Source organism: Lissotriton helveticus, chromosome 1_1, assembly GCF_964261635.1.
Source record: "Lissotriton helveticus chromosome 1_1, aLisHel1.1, whole genome shotgun sequence".
Taxonomy (NCBI): domain Eukaryota; kingdom Metazoa; phylum Chordata; class Amphibia; order Caudata; family Salamandridae; genus Lissotriton; species Lissotriton helveticus.
Window position 1 is genome coordinate 713,445,022 of NC_136057.1, and position 19,404 is coordinate 713,464,425.

Below are 19,404 nucleotides of genomic sequence, written 5' to 3' on the forward strand. Positions count from 1 at the left end.
GTACACTACGTAATAGAAGTTTCGAGTGTTTATTCCTATGTGTTTGTGCTGGTGACCCACAGTTTGAAAAAAGCTGTGAAAAAAGGGAAGTGATGTGTGACTGGTGGGAGAGCAGGGGGTGGTTGCTCCGTTCCCTCGCATGCTAACCCTACTAGGTCTTTTGCCAAAAATCTAGGGGGCAAGGGCAGGAGATCCTCAGTCCAGCAGACTAAATTATTACCCCCACCCTCAAATATTTCTTTAGAGTTCTACCTGACGTTCAATGAGTAGAGGGGGGAAAAGGATTTCCCCTCTGCACTGTCCTGAGATGGAGTTGCGTGAAGTAGTTTTGCCTAGTAGGGACTCTGACATCGAGGAATCTCAGGCCTCAGCTGGGCCCTCAGGAGATGTAAGATCTCCAGGGGCCTCTTCTTTAAGGGGTTACCCTGTCCCTTCCAGTAAGGAGGTTCGAAGCCCTGGCACAAATGAAGGATAAGCCAAAAATTGACTTAGTTCACAATATTCAGAGGGCATACAGGGATCCGTTTTGGAGGAATTTCCAATGGTCCAAGCCAAGGAAGATCTTGGTAAACTTCCTTTCGTACGCAGTCAAGGAGGTAATTTTGAGTGCGGCTCTAATGGAGGGCTCCGACACTGTCAATGGCATCTCTCTTACAATAAGAGCAGACATATGCAAGGCAATGGAGCAGAAGCAGTGGGAGCTGGGCAAGAGGATGGAGCACCTTTGGAAGTTGGGGGCAAAAGTACAACAAAAATTCCCAGCAACTCTTTGCATCGTGTGGAAGAATCAAATGTACAAGTATGACACAGTGGAGGTTGTGAATGCACTGATAGACTCCATTCAAGTGTTTCGGTGTTAGGAAGGGTTGAGGGAGTCTGCTGCAGTTTTAAAATCATTAGGTCCTGGGGAGCAGCTCACAAGGCAATTGTATGCCTTTAAGATTTGAAAGGGTTCCCCAGGGTGGGGTAAGAGGGGGGGGATTGGGGAGGGAGCGGTAATGGAGCACGAGGTGGGGAGCAATGGGTAAAAAAATAAATGTCCTCAATGTCACTGTGCAGGTTTTTTCTGTCTCAAGCAATGGGCCGTTTGGGGTGAGATTTAAAACAAGGACAAAATAGAAAGGAGTGGTAGTAGTATACGTTTTTTAACCTGGAAAGTGAATGGTCTACGGTCCCAGGCCAGGCATAGAGTGGTTTTGAGGTATTTGGAAGAAAGCCAGGCCCATATAATCATCCTTCAAGAAACACATTTGGTTGCAGGAGAGAGTATGGAGCTTTTCATTAGGCTGGATGGATTGAGAGTTTGGTGGTGACTGATCAGAACCAGTGTTGTAAAGGAGTTGTGATCTTAATCAGGAAGGGCTCGGGGTAGAGATTATGTGCTCTAAAATTGATAGCAATGGAAGGTGTGTTTTAGCTAGGATGAGTAGGTATGGTTTTGAGTTTATATGCGCAGGGTATTACGGGCAAAACGTGGATGACCACCATCATATTGTGGAACTAGAGTTAAGCTTAGCAGAGTGTTCAGTTCCCTTGGATCTGGGTGGGATTTTAACACTCTGCTGGAATCTCTTTTAGACAGATCGAACTGGAGGGAGGGGGTCAGGCACCAAGCATGAGACAGGCTCTCAGAAACATGATGCAGTAGTTGGGATTGGTGGATGCCTGGAGCTATTGAAAAGGTCAGGAGAGAGGATACACCTTTCATAGCAAAAAATATGGGCACTTTTCCAGGTTAGACTATTTTCTTGTTGATAGGGTTTTAGCGGTACATATTAGGGATGTTAACCATCTTCCAGGGCATATTTCGGATCATTCAGCTATTATTTTATCACTGCAACCTCCAGGGTATAAGCTGAATCTAAGATGGACCTTGAAGCGAGCTATCTTTTTGGATAGCTATCTGGCTCTTGTATTAAAAAAAGCCACGGTTGAGTTGTTTACAGACAACGAAGGCTCAGTCCCCCTTGGAGTCATGTGGGACTCATTTAAAGCATTTATCCAGGGGATACTAATTAGCCAGGGACACTTAAAGCACAGGGAAGAGTGGCGGAATTGGCTAAGCTTTCTTCTCAACGTATACACGCAGATCAGAAGGGTTTTGTCCCGGGGAGGTATACCCATGAGCTTACTGAGCAGCTGATAGGTTGTTTAGATCTCACCACAACCTGATCATTGCCTTTGGCTGTTGTTACACTGGATGCAGCCAAGGCTTTCAACAGGGTATGTTGGGCGCACCTGTGGGGTGTTTTGGATACCTTTCAATGGCTCACTCACTGAAAATGTCTCCATATCAAGGGGTACTAGGCAGGGCTTCCCCCTCTCCCCATTATTGTTTTAATATCTATATTGAGCCACTAGCACAGCTCCTGCGCACTGATGGTGAGGTCATTCCCTTCACAGCATCGCAGTTCAACAACAGAATTGCACTACATGCGGATGACCTAATAATCTACACATCAGACCCTAAAGTAAAGTCCACATTTGTAAAGCGCACAATCACCCGTAAGGGTCTCTAGGCGCTGGGGGCCGTCGGGAAGATTAAGCGAGCTATTGCCCAGAGTCACATGGTGCTGGGCTACCCTGCCGCCGGAGCCGGGGATCGAACCGTGGTCCCCAGATTCCAGCGTCAGTCGCCCTGGCCGCGGCGCCACACCTCTCCCCCTAAGCACTATCCCCATGGGGGTGTTTCCGGTAAAGGAGTTTGGGGCCTTCTCATGCTATTTAATGAATAATGTGAAGTCAGAGATGATATGTTGGAATACACCAGTCTGAAAAGAAAAAGTGCAAGCTGAGATTAAGTATCTGGGTATCAAGATCTTAAACCCTTTTAAGGCTATCCCGAAGCTCAACTTGGAGAGGGTGGCAAAGGAGGTGGACAGTTTACTATTTAGATGGAAGAACCTCCCGCTCACAATATATTGGCAAGTCAATTTAGTCAAAATGGTGATATTACTTAAACTGACGTATTTGTTTAATAGTATTCCTTTAACTTTTCCAGTCTCTGTATTGGATAGGATTCAGGCAAAAATAGGAGGCATGGAAAAAGCTACGCCATAGGTTACAGAAAGGGGGCTTGGCCATCTCAGATTTTCAAACTTTATTGTAGGGCCTTTCAGTTAAATAAATGCAGAATGCTTCTGGGTAAACCAGTAGCCTCAACAAGGGGGACAGTGCTGGAAGAGATGATGAGGGAGTGTGGTTCTGAAGGATTCTGGTGTTAATTCAGGGCAAAGAATTTTTTTAAAAGGTTTGGTTGAAGGTCTTGAAGGCTACTCTCGACCTCTCGCTCGGGGTGAGGAACAGATTGGATATGGGTTACCTTTCAGATTTCTCACCAATTTGGGACTCCCCAGGCACCCCAGGGTGTCTGGAGGACAGGCTGAGTGCTTCCCTGCAGGGGGCAGGGATTAAGATTTGGGGGGAGCTAGTAACAACACAGGGCATTCTCCCTTGGGAAGTTTTAGCAGCTAAGACCCAGAACTCCCTTTCCAGATTTAAATATATTCAGCGGTCTTATTTTTTTTATTTATTATGTCATTTGTAGAGCGCACTGTAACCCTACGGGCATCCTGGCGCTAAGAGATAGGTCAATGGAAAGTAATCAGCCGTGAGAGCAAGAGGAAGGTATACCAACAAGAATACATTACTATTGCACCCGGGGGATTATACCCTCGGAAAGAGCCAGGTCTTGATTTTCTTGCGGAACAGCAGCAATTCGTGAATTTTCCTAATTTCGAGCGGAAGGCTATTCCAAAGACGGGCTGCTTCCACCCTAAACGCTCTTCCACCCTGGGTCGCTTTCTTTACCCTGGGTATTCTGACAAGGTTGGTGGAGCAGGAACGGAGGGTTCGGATGGGCTCATACCACTGGAACTTGTACTGGAGTGGCTTAGGGCCCTGGCCATGCAATGCTTTGAACACGATGCATAAGGACTTAAATAAAAACCCTTTGGGGTACTGGGAGCCAGTTTAAGTTTGCCAATGCTTGTGTTGTTGAATATCGGCGAGTTCGGGAGAGTGCTAACTCTTCTTGGTTCACGGCCAATTTAGAAGCAATAGGTGTAGTGTGGGAGTTTGAGTCAGTATTGCAGGATGGAGGTGCGAAGGCTAAAGAGGTGGGTCAGTGGTATTGGAGGCTGCATGACACAGAGGATAGAAAATTGAAGGCCTCGTACTCAGTCTGGGAAGAAGATATTTATGGGACCGAGACACAAAACGTCTGGGAAAGATCTTTAAAATTACTTTACTCAGTGGTTAAGCCTGTCAACCTGAAACATAATCATTTCTTCACTATTTAAAGACTGTATTGGACTCCTCAAAAGATTGTGAAGTTTGCACAGGAACATACCCCCATATGTTCTGATTGTGGCCTTCTAAAAGTGAATGACTTACATGTTTTTTTTACATGCCCTGAGACTAAATCTTTCTGGCAGGTCGTTGAGGAGGCGGTTGGGGATATCCTCTGGACAAATATAATCTTGTGCCCAACTCCGGTCTTAATGGGGGTGGACATTTCTCCCAGAAAATTTCAGGTATGGCCAGAGCAGGCTTTGCTGTTTTATCTGATGCTTTTGGCTAGGAGGGAGATTTGTAAACGATGGACAGACCTGATACCCCCAAGAGTGGGGGACTGGCTTCAGGCAGTCAGCTATAATTGTCTAATGGATATGGTCGGTAGACCTAGAGGGGCTAAGGAAAGGAACATCTGGGCTGACTACCTAAGGTGGGCCGATATGAGGGTCGAATAGGCAATATAATGAGTGGTCCTATGATTACATCTGGGCAAAGCCATAAACCAGGGATTTGGTCTAGGCTGAGTGGTATGGGGCAGTGATTGTATGCAACTGGCTATGGGTTGGAAAGTGTTTACAGAAGGCACTTGACGTTGCAGTAATGGTGTTATGAGGACAAAAAAAAGATAGTGTCATTGATTTCCAAAAGTGTTTAAGACAGATTTAATATTAATATTAGATTACAATTTAATATGGATACACAGTTAATAATATGTTTGGACATATAGTTTAAATAATTATAATTTTTTTCTGTAGAATTTCTTTAAACACACGTTATATGGCAATTTAAAAAACCTGCTATTAAGACTAGGCACAATGTGTTACTTAAGAAGCAGTGAGTAACATGTAAGTACACGTATCACAAAAAGCAAGGAGTAAATTGGCATACACATTATGTACAAGTCAGGAATCATACTTCTCTATAGAGTGATCAATTATGTATTTATTTATTTATTTGCAGAGTTTTATATAGCGCGAACAAGACCCGAACCGAATCAGGTATCAGAGCGCTTTACATATTTTCCAGTTACGTTACATGAGGACACACTTTCATTTTTTTAGGCACGGGGAGATTAAGGGCCAGATGTAGGTAGGGTTTTACCGGTCGGTAACGGCCGAATTCGGCCGTTACCGACCGGTAAAAGGATTTTGACATGTAGGGGGCAGAATCGGTAAATTTACCGGTCGGTAAATTTACCGATCGGTAATTTTACCGATTCTGTAAATATACCGGTCGGTAAATTTACCGACCGGTATTTTTACAGAATCGGTAAAATTGATATGTAGGTGGGACTCTTATGAGTCCCACAAGGCCTAAGAAATCGGTATTTTACCATCAAATTCAATTTGATGGTGAAATACCGATTCAGGTGTGCATGCACATGTGTGCATGCACACCTGTGCCATATGACAGGCAGACCTGCCCTTAGGGCAGGTCTGCCTGCCATATGGCCCCCGACCCTTTTTTGGGGGTGCTAGAGGGTGTCAAAGTGACACCCCCTGCACCCTTGTCAAAATCGGTATTTACTGATTCGGTAAATACCGACCGGTAATGCCCCATTCATTCCTATGGGCTTCAAAGCCCATAGGAATGAATGGAGCATTACCGGTCGGTATTTACCGATTCGGTAAATACCGATTTTTACAGATTCGGTAAAATACACATCTGGATGGACCTACATGTCCACCCTTCATATTTACCGATTCTTAATTACCGAATCGGTAAAATTCGGTAATTAAGAATCGGTAAATATTTTTTACCTACATCTGGGCCTAAGTGATTTGCCCAGAATCACAGGAGGTTTTTGGCGTCGTTACCGAGACTCGAACCCAGATCCCCAGGTCCGAGGTCGAGCGCCCTAGCCGTTAGGCCAACTCCTCTCCCAGTACTCGGGTGCGTTTGCAATTAGATGCTCACCAGCCCGCGAAGCTGGCCGCGAAGCAGCTCCGTCCGGGCTGACACACACGACGGGGGTGTGGGGGGGGGGTGTGGGGGCTGAAGCCCCGTGAGCCCAATGGGTGTTGCGCGCCTGATTCAAATAATACCATGACACGAGGTGCGTAAAATTCACATAGACCATTGATATCTCACAGTATGACCACAAGTTCCACATCAAGCAGACTGCACGTAACAACTCATGCACAGGTTATGCAGTTCGATTTTCTCATGCACCATTATTCACAATGGGAGAGAATAGTTCAAACCAACTGTGATGAGGTTTATTCATGCATAGCTAAAATAAAGTTTCAATGTATTAACGTGTCATCGGTATTAGCTCATCTGATTTTTTCAATCAATTCTCAGGTGTAGTGTTTTCTGTGAAGAATACTTAATAGCACCAGACTGAACCCATCCTTGATTGTGAACCTCCTCGGTCCCTGCATGGGCTTACCCCAGTCCTCATCTGATAGTTCCCTCACATCTAGCCAGCATTTTCCTTGTAGCCCTACTAATGTGTCTGGTAAGTTATTGGCTTTTTTTTTATAAATGATATTGCTTTTATGTAAGAGAAGTTCCATCAGTTTTCTCTCTTCTGGGAGTTGATGTTCGCCATTTGAATTCTCTAAATTCGTTTCTGTTGATTCACCATTTTTTCCCATCAGACCTTCCGGTTTTACTTGAAACCCTTGTCAGGGTTTCCTTTCAGTGTCACCATCAGTCTCTGTGCTTGCAGTCGCTTGTGGCATGCCCTGCTGAGGAGAAAGTGATGTCCCCACAATCTCCGATTCTATTTATCTTTGTCTTGTATTTCATATGCCAGTTTCTCCATCTCCAAAAAGGAACCCATAGCTTCTGTAAACATAGATTGAATACAGGTACTTCTTTTTTTCTACCCAAAGTGTGGGAATGGCTTGCTTTACTGCTAATAACAAAAAAAGGAGATTGTTTTCCCTTTGTTAGTGTATAGTCAGTAAATCTTCTCTGGGTGTGCACCAACATTATTATCGAACAGAAAACTGGCTAAATCCAATCTACCTATCTTATGAGTACTGTTCGGTATCTCTTTCCAGTAGTTGTGTATATGTGGGTATTCACAGGGGATATACACCAATGTGCCTGCTCCCCACAACACCTTGAACACACATCAATGCATGTGGTGTCTATTTGATGTAATTGGCCTAGCTTGAGGTGCTATCTATATAAAAATGCTCATAGTGTCTCCCAGCCTGGTGTGTGTGTTTTGCAAAGTTGTTATGCCTGTGCAATATTTGATCCCATTAGTCCTCTTGTAAGGCAATTGCCAGCTTTTTCACACAGTTTTTGGGATTGGGTATTGCATGCTTCCTTTTCTCCTTCAATATTTTAAGAACTGTAGTGATGGCTTGAGTCTGGGAAGTGTGGTTTTTATTCAGTTTTACAAATGGTGTCAATAATCTAGAGCTACCCTCCCTAATTCTGTAATGAATAACCCAATGTCTCTGGTGAAGATATCAATATCCTTCTTCCTCTGGAAGACCATACTCTTTCTTCAGTTGGGGGAAAGTCTTGATTTGGCCTTTGTAAAAAATATTTAAAAAATATCCCACTGTACCACAGTCCCTTTATTTCCAGTACGTATAGTATCTGTTACTCATTCCTGTGGACAATTTGTATTGTTTAGAAGTGGTATAGAGCAGGTGCTGGATATGAGATACATTTTCCATTTGACCCCAGGATGTCCCAAACCTTCGTTGTGGCTTTGGTTACAGGTGAAATATAAAGAGAAAAGTCTCTCTGTTCCTTGGTTAACTACACAACATCTCATAGGAAACAGGCTGCTAGTGCATGATCCACATAACATCTTTCTTTTTACGTTTCTGTGTAGGACCATTCCAGTAACCATCTTAAATGGTCCGGCTGATATTTAAGTAAATGCGGTAAGCCCAAAGCCCCCTTTCATAGATGCAATAGCTGCCTGCTTCCAGTCCATTCTTGCCCTATTGCCTTGCCATATATAGTTCAAGAATAAATTTGGTAGTGTCCTAATGTCACCTATCTATATATCCAGTGGGAGTGCATGCATTAATTATGGTATTTTTGGGAGTATTATTTGCAAAAACGGTTCTTAGATCTAGCCACAATACATGTTGTGATCACCAATTAAATAGTTCTGCCTTCACGTGTGCAGGTGACCCGCTGCACACTGATATCAAGTGTTTCAAACACAGTTTACGCTATAGTTATTACTAAGCATTTTAGATCTCTTATGTCCCATTTAAATAGTATTTCAGATTGTATAGTGTGCATACACATAGGTGTATTAAAGTTAGATCCTTGTGGTTTTGTCAGGCTGAAATAAATCCTGAAACCAGCAGATACTTTCAAAATTCTGTCAATGTTGCAGGGATGGAAAGTCTGAGAGATCATGTTTTTCCATCAAACTTGTTACAGTCTATAACAATAAAGGTCCAAAGGTTTTATTTGAAAAATGGCTGTTAAAGCAACCAGGCCTGGTGCCTTTGATATTTTGAGATTATGTATTACATTCAGAACTTCCTCTTTAGTGGCCAGTGTTCAAGATCATCTACATTTTCTTCTGGAATAGACCGCATCAAACTATCTATCAAGAATTGTTCTCTAACTTGCGGAACATATGATTCTGACAAGTATAATTTGGGATAATATAAATACAATCATACTAGTTTGCCTTCTTAATGTCTAGGTATTGGACTATAATTCAGGTAAATTACTTTATTGAATCTAATTTACACAAAACTAAATCAATCTACATTAGCTTGCTAGGGTTAGTATTAGTTAAATTATGCCCCCCTCCCAATTAAAATGAATTGGTTTACATTGAAACATTTTAAATTGACATGAATCAATTGAAAATATAGTTTGAATGCTAAAACTGTGTTAGGATGAGTCAGAAGTTAAAATGAATTTGAAAAGCAGTGCTCTTTCTGGTGGATAGTCTGTCTTCCAGCAGATTCCTCACCTTTAGAATATTCCCCAGTCTCCTGACTGCATCCAGAAGATTTCATAACAGTGGGTGGTGCCGTGCACCTCCATGTTGCCTTTGTACTGCCCCAGAAGTGATGGAATGGACCCACATATAACTGCAACTCATGAGCGCAGACATCAGTTGCTTGCTTGACTCTTTCTGTGCCCCTGGACACAGAGTGGAAAACATTCAGAACAGTGTACAACTCTCTAATTGGGATCTCTTTAGATGGCATAAAACCGAGTGCTTCAAAGAACAGGGAGGTGGTAGGGAATAGAGAAATTTGCAGTTCGACAGCATATCCACCAGAAAGAGTGTTACCAAATGTAAGTAACTTGTTCTTATGAGGAATACTTCTCACTGCAGTTTCCTCACCTTTAGAATAGATACTAACCAGAACCTTCTAAAGGTGGAGGGACTGTGGAGTGGACCCAGATGAAATAATCCTGCAGGACCGAATCTTCATAATGTCCTTCCCGCAGACATGGCAGTCAAGGCAGTAGTGCTTTAAGAGAGTGTGCACCAACGCCCAAGTCGCAGCCTGGCAGATATCAAGGACCGGCACTCCTTGTGCCAACGTTGTGGTAGCAGACTTAGCCATGGTGGCATGATCTTTCAACCCTTCCAGAGGCTGCTCTTTGGCCAAAACATAGCAGATCTATGCACATCGACAGAGTCCTTTTCTACAAGGGCCTTCTTTTCTTCACCACAAAGAAACCCACAAAAAGCTGATAGTCCACTCCTTGGTACGATCAATGTAAAAACTAACATCTCTTTAGGCTTTAACAGATGGCGTCTCTCCTCCTCTGTCAAGGGATGAAACGGGGCAAAAAAAATTGAAAGGGTGGTAGATTGCCAAACATGGTAAAGGAGTCAAGACTTACAGCAAGAAGGTCACCTGGTCCTCTGCACAGTTTGTCCAGAAAAAAAATGTGGTGTAGGACAGTTGTAACGAGAAAGCGTGGAGCTTACTCATACGACGAGCTGACGTTATCCCTAGAAAGACAGACTTCAATGCTAAAAGGCGCAGCGAGCAGCTACGCATTGACTTGAAGGGAGTTCAGATTGGAAATTTCAGAACCGAATTCAGCTTCTACTGTGGGATCGCAAATAGTTTGGTAGGGAATAAGTGAAACCACATCCCAATACGTGGTTTAAATAAGAACTGTTGGTCCAGTAAATGCAGAAAGGCTGAAAGGGACAATAAACAACCTTAAATCATGCCCACCACATGGGATTGCTAGGCCAAAGACAAATCAAATAACAAGCTATTACACAGCTTGGCATTCAGAGGGTCTGTCCACGGACTCCAGACCAGATCACGAATTTGTCACAGGGCCCGGCATTAATAGATCTTGTAGAACAGTGACTGGCAACTAGGATGACATTCACCACTTTGTTGGCAAGTTAAATGCCATAAACTGCTGCAGCTCAATCCCCAAGCATGAAGGTGTATATTACAGAGGTTTGAGTGCCCTGATGCTGTGACAGAAGACCTTGCTGAAGGGATTGCCTGATCGGAGAGCAGAGGCACACGGTCAAAAGTTTTGAGTATCAGATTCTCCTGGCCAGGGCCTAACACAAGCCCCCGCGGTACAGGGGGGCCCACTCAGCACCACACTTCAGCTGGAGAGCTCCAGATTGAGTCCGGAGGGGGCCCCTCCATGTACCCTGCAGAGGGGCCACCTCAACAGTCGTTACACCACTGCTCCTGGCCCAATCAGGGGCCACTAGGATGACTTGGGCCTGGTTCTTACTACTCTTCAGAACTCTGGACAGGAGTGGCAGAAATGCATAGGGAGCCCATGTCCCCACCAATCGAAATGCATCTCCATGGGAACACCTTTGTGGGAACCCCAAAAGAACAAAACTTTGGACACTGCATGTTCGTTGCAGGTGTGAAAAGATCTAGCCAAAGTTCTCAACATTGTCAGAAGATGCCCTATGCCACCTCAGAGTGTAGCTGCCATATGTGACCGACCCGCAAGATGAGCTCGTCCACCCTGGCATTCAATAATCCCACCAGATGGTTCAAAATCAAGGAGATGCCTTAAAAGTCCAACCAATGGAGTAACCAGAAAATGAAAACACCCTCCACTTGAACCATACCTATATTCTGGGTATGCAAAAGGCAAGGCAGCCTGAACCTACAAAGGAGGGTTCCTTGTACCCTTTAATCCTCCCGTTCCATGTATCTATCAATCCTTTCCCCCTTCTGTCACTTCATCCATTGATCTGTCAATACCTTCTCTTTTCCATCCATCCAACCATGCATCCATTCATCCTTTCATGTATTCTTTAATTTTTATCCATCTGTACAATCTTCATACTTTCATCCACTCACCCTTTCACCTCTAAATCCTTACAATATTTCATCCATCTATCAACTTTTTACTCCATCCTTTCACCCTTTCACTCCATTCTTTCACTCTTCCATCCAGTCATACTTCATCCTACGTTTCACTTTTTCTTTTTTATTTAATTTCAGTGTTCTTCCTTTCACCCTTCTTTTTTCCTCCTGTTCTTTCTTTACTTTTTCTACCCATCTTTTGTGTCTCAGCCTTTCTCCTACCTTACATATCTCTCATGCACATTTTTGTATGTTTCTCCGTCTCTCTGCGTTGTCTCACATGTTCATCAATCCATCATATCTCTTTCTCTGTTGCCTTTGCTCAGCAGGTCAGCCAACAACACACATCCTCTCCCATGGTATCCCTTATCATTTATTATCATTTTGAATATGGAGGTAAGAGGCCCAAACATGACTAATTAAAGTTTTATTGGGGCCCATTTCACAAGCCCACCACTGACTTATGGGTGGGGGTTCAATACACCACTGGTTCAAACAACCTTCAAAGGTGTAGAGTCTTCTGGCACAGGACCACACTCCACCCTGGTTGCTGCTGTGTCACATGGCGATAGTGTTGTATGTGAGAACCTGTACATTATTGAAATATTGAAAGAGTTAGATAGGTCAAGACTATCTGGCATGGCTGAAGATATTTATATCATATATATATGCATGGGAAAAACGTATTTTGGGTCCCCTCCTTTTTACTTGCCCCAATTTACGGATTAACCCCCAATTTTTCTCTCCAAATATATATATATATATATATATATATATATATATATATATATATATATTTTTTTTTTTTTTAATTCCTGCATACGTTGCAACGCCTGCAAATTTAGTGAGAAGGTCACATCTTTTAAAGGCAGACCAGGAGATCCAAGACCCATCCGTTATATTAAACAGTTTCTTAACTGCAACTCGCACGTCACAGTTTATAGCCTAACTTGTCCGTGCTCCAAATGCTACATTGGGAGCACAATACACCATACTAAAAAATGCATCCTTGAGCACATGCGTGCTATTGCAAACAAGGACCCCATCTATCCGGTTGCTCGTCATTTTGAACAATTTCATCAGAGCAACCGTGGTTTGTTAAAATTCCACTGTATAGACCAAGTGGATAAAACAGAAAGAGGGGGAGATAGGGTGCGGAATCTACGTATTTTAGAAACGACTTACATAATCAATCTATAAAACCAAGGCCCCAGTAGGGTTAAACAATGATGAGGAGCTTCGGGTACACTTATAGTGACATGCTTAAACAACAAAGAGTGATATATTATGCAAAAAAACACTATATCATCACTGTGTCACCTTGCGCCACAATCCTTCTCACAAGCTGTTCAAAGCCCATTCAGGGCTAAATAAACCAGAGGGGGCTCACACACTAGCGATATAAATAACTTTAAAAAGGGTATGAGTCTATTAAGATTTCATGACACACATATCAGCTAAAAATGTGTGTTTTTATACGTGTGTATATGTATATGGTGTATATATTGCATATATTTCATACATAGAATTTACAAGCATTGTGCCCTCTCCTTGATTAGATGTACAATGAATGAATTGCAAAACATTGTATTTAAACTTGCAAATTTGGATTTTATTAACACACAGGGACAGCACTAATTGTATATGGCACACTAAAAGATGGTTGCCATGAATTTATGAACAATGATGCATTAGTCCATCTTTAATTTTTACCTTTGAACATGTGATGCATGCAAACTTTAAATGCTGCTGTGTTAGCACTAAAAAACTGACATTGATAAAGCCAGTAGGCGAAACGCGTCTTTTAGTGCAGGGGGTCTGCACAAATAAAGCACTTTTTAAAAATATTTTTGTGTGTGCTTTCCTTTGTTACGTCATGACGTACCTGGTTGCTTCGATATATATATATATATATATATATATATATATATATATATATATATACGATTTTTTTTTACGGAATAGTTATACGTGTCAGAGTTTCCATAGAAATAACATTTTCTTTTGGTTTGCTAATAACTTTGGTGCCATTTGATGAACATTCATGCAACTTTTCCGAAAAAAGTCCTGCCACCTCTGCTCCTTCCTGGACAGTTTTGGGATAATCCGTAAATTGGCGGCAAGTAAAAAGGAGGGGACCCAAAATACGTTTTTTTCCATGTATTTTTCATAGGTACAATTAGACAACGATACAGAAAAAATTACTCAATAGAATTACACCGAATTTGGTATAAACTAGATATCTACTCAGAAAGTGTCCTATATTGACAGTTAGTCCGAAGGGAGGTCGGCAGGACTGCAATTTAAAAAACAGAAAGTGTTCTAATGGACCGAGAAGGCTTTTTTTCCCCTTCAACTGTCTTGCCACCACAGGAGCCCGCGCTGTGATTAGTTGGTCACAACCTCTACAAAAATGTTGCGCCCGCCATTACAAAGCTCGGATACTCATCCTCTATGTCCTGCACATATAAAAAATAACCCCTATCCTGCCCCTCAAGGTATAAGGGGGCAGGGTATCCAGGTATCGAGACCCCAAGCACCTTTTGTGGGGGGGGGATACCAGAAGGCCCCATTGTTTATTTCTTTTTTTAAAGTTTGGCGGTGTTCTGCTTTCCGAGGGGAGTGATGTTGCTCCCGCAAGATTGAAAAACCAATCAAAAATACTAAAGAAAAGGTCCGGGGGCTCATAGGGGTTTGCCCGCTAATGAAAGCTTGACCGCCCGTGGGGGTTGGGTGAACATGCGTTCTATCGTAAGCCATTAAAAATGCTGTTGAAGCTTTCATTAGTTACAGTGATGTCACTGCAGTTGCTTACAGCTCCCCAAGACACATCCTCTCAACTCTTACTTTGTTTGCTCATGACAGCAACTGTGAGAGGCGGTAGAGAGCTGATGTAGGGGTGCCACACCATATCAGCATTCTAAATGTCATTCTAGATAACTATTATAAGCAAAATGAAAATCAAAGGTTTTGGAAATGTTTTAGTAAACTAGAATCGCACAGATAATCACAGGTGTATGTTATTTTGGCTTGTTTAAATTGTTACCACCAGTTCATAAACACGCAAACCTACCATGTCCTCTGGTACTGTAAATAAGACCAGAATGTAGTCAGTTTTTTAAGCATTAATATATGGTCAGTCTCTGGCTCAGCCCTAGAGCTACATATATGCACATTTACCTGTGAGTAATAGTTAATAACATTGCACTAAATCAGTTCAGCCAAAGGGTAGATGAAAATTCGAAGTAGGATCATTTTGTTTCCTAATGAGCAAGGACTTGAATTCAATAATGATTTAATAGATGCTACAGCGTGGTAAGCCCTCTCTTAGATCTTCTAAAATCACTTCTTATTTGACTTTAATGAAGGACAGATGATGGGTAGGTTAAGCTGTGGGGAAATAGTGATGATATCTCCAAAGCTGGGAAATCACGCCTGTAAACATTCAAAGCAACGTTGACCCTAAAATGGCATTGTAAATAACCCACCATTCAAATCCCTACAGTGCTGGTGGAATAAAGGTGCTGAGTCATAGTTTTTGAATGACGGGATCATGGGTGCCTTTTTGTGAGGAGAGAGAGAGTAGAAAGCTTTGTGCATGACGAACATTATTTAAGTGACTGGTGATCAGGGCCAATGTGACATTCTACAATGACCCAGAGGCACAGTTTGGAAGAAAGGTGCAGGCACTGTGGAACGAAACAAGACTACCGCTGTACACTGAAGATATTGATGTGAACACACAGTGAACATTGAAGGGGAGCGATAAAACATTCTCTCATATGAATTCTGGGAGTTCAAGTTAAAGTCAAATTATTATTAGAAATCAGGTTCTGTGAAACAAACTATCCTGTGAATGAAGAAAGTTTCAGTATCCAGCAATTATTGAGATAACAAATGATTAAAAAAAAGTCCCTGGTATTTTAATGACACCCATGCTAAATCATTCCAATTATGATTTCGCTAAGAGGTTTGACCTCTACTAAAATAAGAAAAACATTATTACCTGGTCAGGCACGAAATAGTGAACCATGCATTTGAATTTTTTAATTCTATGTGGTCTCAAAAATATATTAGCATTTTAGTATGTTTTTCATGAAATATACATGGGTGTGTGTAGATGGTTGCACGCATATGTGTGTTGCTATTCTATGTTTTGGTCCCATCCCTTCAGGTGGAATACTAATTCCCATTTATTTCTTGCAGAAGTTCATGATCGCAGGTATTTCTTTCTTCTTATGAGGAATAGCTGTCAAGAAGCTCCCACATTATCCCTGTAAAAATGATAATAATAAAAGGGTGTTTGTCTGTCTTCTCCTGTGCTTTGTGTGTTCATTGGATGCTCTATGCACCTTAAACTCAGCTCTTTTGTGTTTTTGTCACGCACACCATTTAACTACCTTATTTGATCTTGTACAGCCCTGATCACTTATCTCTAGATTAAAAATCCATATTGTTTAGGACTGCACCAACTTTAGTTTGGAAAAAACAGTACTACAAATTGCACTTGGAAAAGAGCTATCCATTGCATGTAATATTACAAGCATTACATACATCCCCGTGAAATTAGAGGTAAAAGATTGAGGTGAGCTTAATTCTAATCTCAAACATTTCAGCATATTCAACTGTTTTCTGGTGCCTTCAGGGAGGCTTTCTATCCACTATACAAACGTCACTAAGAAACTGTACATGGCTGATTTGATTTGAACATTTCCACTGGCTTACAACGCCCTCCACCCACATCCATTTAAATGGTTGCCGTCACTTGTTTGCGGGAGTTCTCAACAGGGTGAGCCAGAAGAACACTCTGTCCTTCTCTAGCGTTCACTCTTGCGCAGTTTACACAAAACCCATAACCGCGTGTTAGAATGATGCTGAGATGGATCATGAAAACAATCAGGGAAGGAGTATCGTGATATTGGGGTAATCGTAGAATCTGGTCCTATTGTACTTTACGGTCTCACAAAGCTGGACAGTAGTAACATGGTTTCAGGAATCATCTGGTGGAAAACTTATCATGAAGGATGTAATATCCCATTACTATATACAAATAGAAAAGCCAGCTTCCCATAGCTTTAGGGAGCTACAACTGACTGCTGTTCTCACTCACCAGCCAACATCTGAATTTTCACTCAATATTAGAATATCTTCTAGATTAATCATTAACTTATACTTTGCTCAGTGTCTTCTTATATTTTAGGACATATACTTGACGCAGTTGCTACACCTTTTTCACACAACGTAACATTGTGCCACTCTTCAACGTTTACTAAATGAAATGGATAATTAGTTGTACGTTGTAATACGTAAGAGAAGAAGTTCCTTGATTTCAGAAAGGGCACTAACATCTATGCACAATCAGGTGAAGTCACAAAAGTAAGTCCACTAATGGGAAAATGGTGGTGATGGGGAAATGTTTGATGCACAAATGCAGGGTGTGGATTTCATCCTCTACTAGTGTGAGGGTGACCTGGTTCACTGTTGTGGACTTCGATAATCCTAGTGGGATGCCATTTGGAGGGCGATATGGGCGTTCCAGTCTAGAAGGTTCTCCAGGTCTTTCAGCACTACTTTGCAAAAGAGATCCTCTCTGATTAAAGAAAAGGGATGGAATATATAGCAAAAGCTACCAAATAAGAGATATATCGATTAACTTTAAAGTTACAGTTCAGAGAAATGGTTTTGTGTGTGAGGAGTGGGAGCAAATGTTTTGAAGCCAAATAATGCTGACCACAACTAAAATCATCCGAGTCTTGAGAAGACAGGACCGGAAAGAAACGTTATATATATGAAATACAATAACTTTTTATGAAGTAGTACAAATATGTCAATATTTCTAGTGCAACCCTTTCGAGGTGTGGTTCGGTGTGCAGGTTGGTGGCTATGGTATCAGGAGAAAGGAGGTGTACTCCTTTGACCAGATTTGTGTGATCCTGGGCAAGCCACTGTATTTCCATGGCCCTCACTCAGTGACTGTATCTGCAAGAAGAGTCGCTTCTTGAAAATGGACCAAATGCCATCATTTGGTGATGCGTAAGACATGACACATTCACCTTGACAAAGTCACCTCTCGTAACCAATGGAAAGGCGTGGATTTGCCTACGATTCCAACTAGAGATTAAAGACAGTGAGGCAATTATTTAAGAGATTCAGCGCCCCGTTGCTTTGACCTACATTGCCCTGCATTTGCCACAGCTGAGGCAGCCCGGCGCGCGCCCTCCACCCCTGCAGATTGGTCCTTTGCTACGTCCTCCTTATCTGAAATGAGTGGCCTGTGTATAAATAGCTCTGGAGCCGGAACAGCTGCATCCGTGTCTGCGCCTTTTTGTATCATCCTATTTTCCCCTCGCAGTCAGTTTTAGAAGAGCAAGTGCACAGTGTGAGATCAGCATAATGCAATTTTTCCCAGCGTTCAGCTGTGGACACAATTACCATAAACAGAGTAACTGCATTAAACGTAAAGATGCACGAGGGGCTGCGCGCCTAGCTGTGAGAGGAGAAACAGGGGCAGGGTGTGCCTAGAGGAGCGCATCCGTGTGTACACGCTACCCCACTCTAGCCATGCGGATGCAAATAAAGAGGACCGGGTGGTCATTAACAGAACACAAAGGCCACGCCGCGAGGCTTAGCAGGGATGCTTCAAGCCTGCACGTGTCATTATTCCCGATAATTTTCCACCATGTCTTTGATTACATTTCCCTCCACTGCCGAGCGTGGTGTGAAAATGGATGCGCCGTGTTCATTCTACCCCACACTAACAGAATGACCACTAACAAACAGGGCATCCTTAAGGTGCCACCGTGCCTGCATCCCGTGTTTGGCGGTGGCAAAGAGGATTTGTATCCCCTGATAGCTGTCAGTCACCAGCCCCAAACCACAGTCACCCGTGAAAGGCACCACGCATCTGAGAGAACAACTTTTCCCCTTTTTTTACCCTGTGCCATAAAATAAACTCTCTGGAAATATTTCACAATCAGAAGATAATTGTCAGGGGGCAATCGACTGCCCTCTCCCCCTCCCCCTTCGGTCCCTGCCTCCCCTTTGCCTTTAAGCATGGAAGTTAAGCTGCGGTCCTTACCTGGCAGCCAGCAGCCCTTCCTCGGAGTTCCTGGTACAGCAAGTGCAGAGCCGAGCGGGCTAGCCACGCGTCCCCCAGGTGCGAGCAGCAGTCCAGCGGCCCCGGCTCCCCGTTAATCACTGAACACGGATCCTGACATTTCTGCAGAGCCACTCTCAGCTATACTGTAAAAGTAGGCGCCGCCACACAGGATTAATGCACAGCGCCCGGAACACATTTCCGCTGCTCCTCCTCAGCGATGCTGCTCACGTCGCGCCCAAGACAGCTACTCAAGCACATTCAAGGGCATTCCCCGAGAAACAATATGCTAATTCGGCATCTCGAGCTGCCGCCTGCTAAACTGGGTCCAGCTGCACATCAGAGCACGCTGGCGAGGGGGACGTGAGTCAATGACATAGCCTGTTTAACATCATGAATAATGCAGCCGAAATAAAATGTTTTTTTTCTTGCTGATTCACAATGCTCGTAAAATAATACGGGATCAATAACGCGTTCGGATTTGTGTCGGTGGAAAATGCGATGGATTCAGAACCTCTGAGCCCTGATGGTATTGTAACAAGCCCGCTGTGTTGTTTAGACTCATCAAGGTGCTGAACCCACGGTGTTAAATGAAGCTCTGAAACATTCTCGGCAGGATGCGTGCACTCCCTGCGCGGCATTTTCATTACGAGCTTTGATTATCTGCCTTTTTCCTTAGGGAGGAGGGGGGAACAGGCACGCATATCTCCTGTTTATTTACAATTTAGCTTCCCCTAT

General features: G+C 42.9%; 1 protein-coding gene across 3 annotated transcripts in view; it reads right to left on the bottom strand.

Moving 5' to 3' along the window:
• SYT1 (synaptotagmin 1) overlaps positions 1 to 19,148 on the bottom strand; it is a 1,132,258-nt gene extending 1,113,110 nt beyond the window's left edge. The window contains exon 1 of one of the 3 annotated variants that reach the window (XM_078674249.1): positions 18,649 to 19,148. The gene's annotated coding sequence lies outside the window, so the exon portion shown is untranslated. The remainder of the gene's footprint in view (positions 1 to 18,648) is intronic. The other 2 variants (XM_078674248.1, XM_078674247.1) reach the window with 2 other exon arrangements.
• Positions 19,149 to 19,404: the final 256 nt, after the last annotated feature.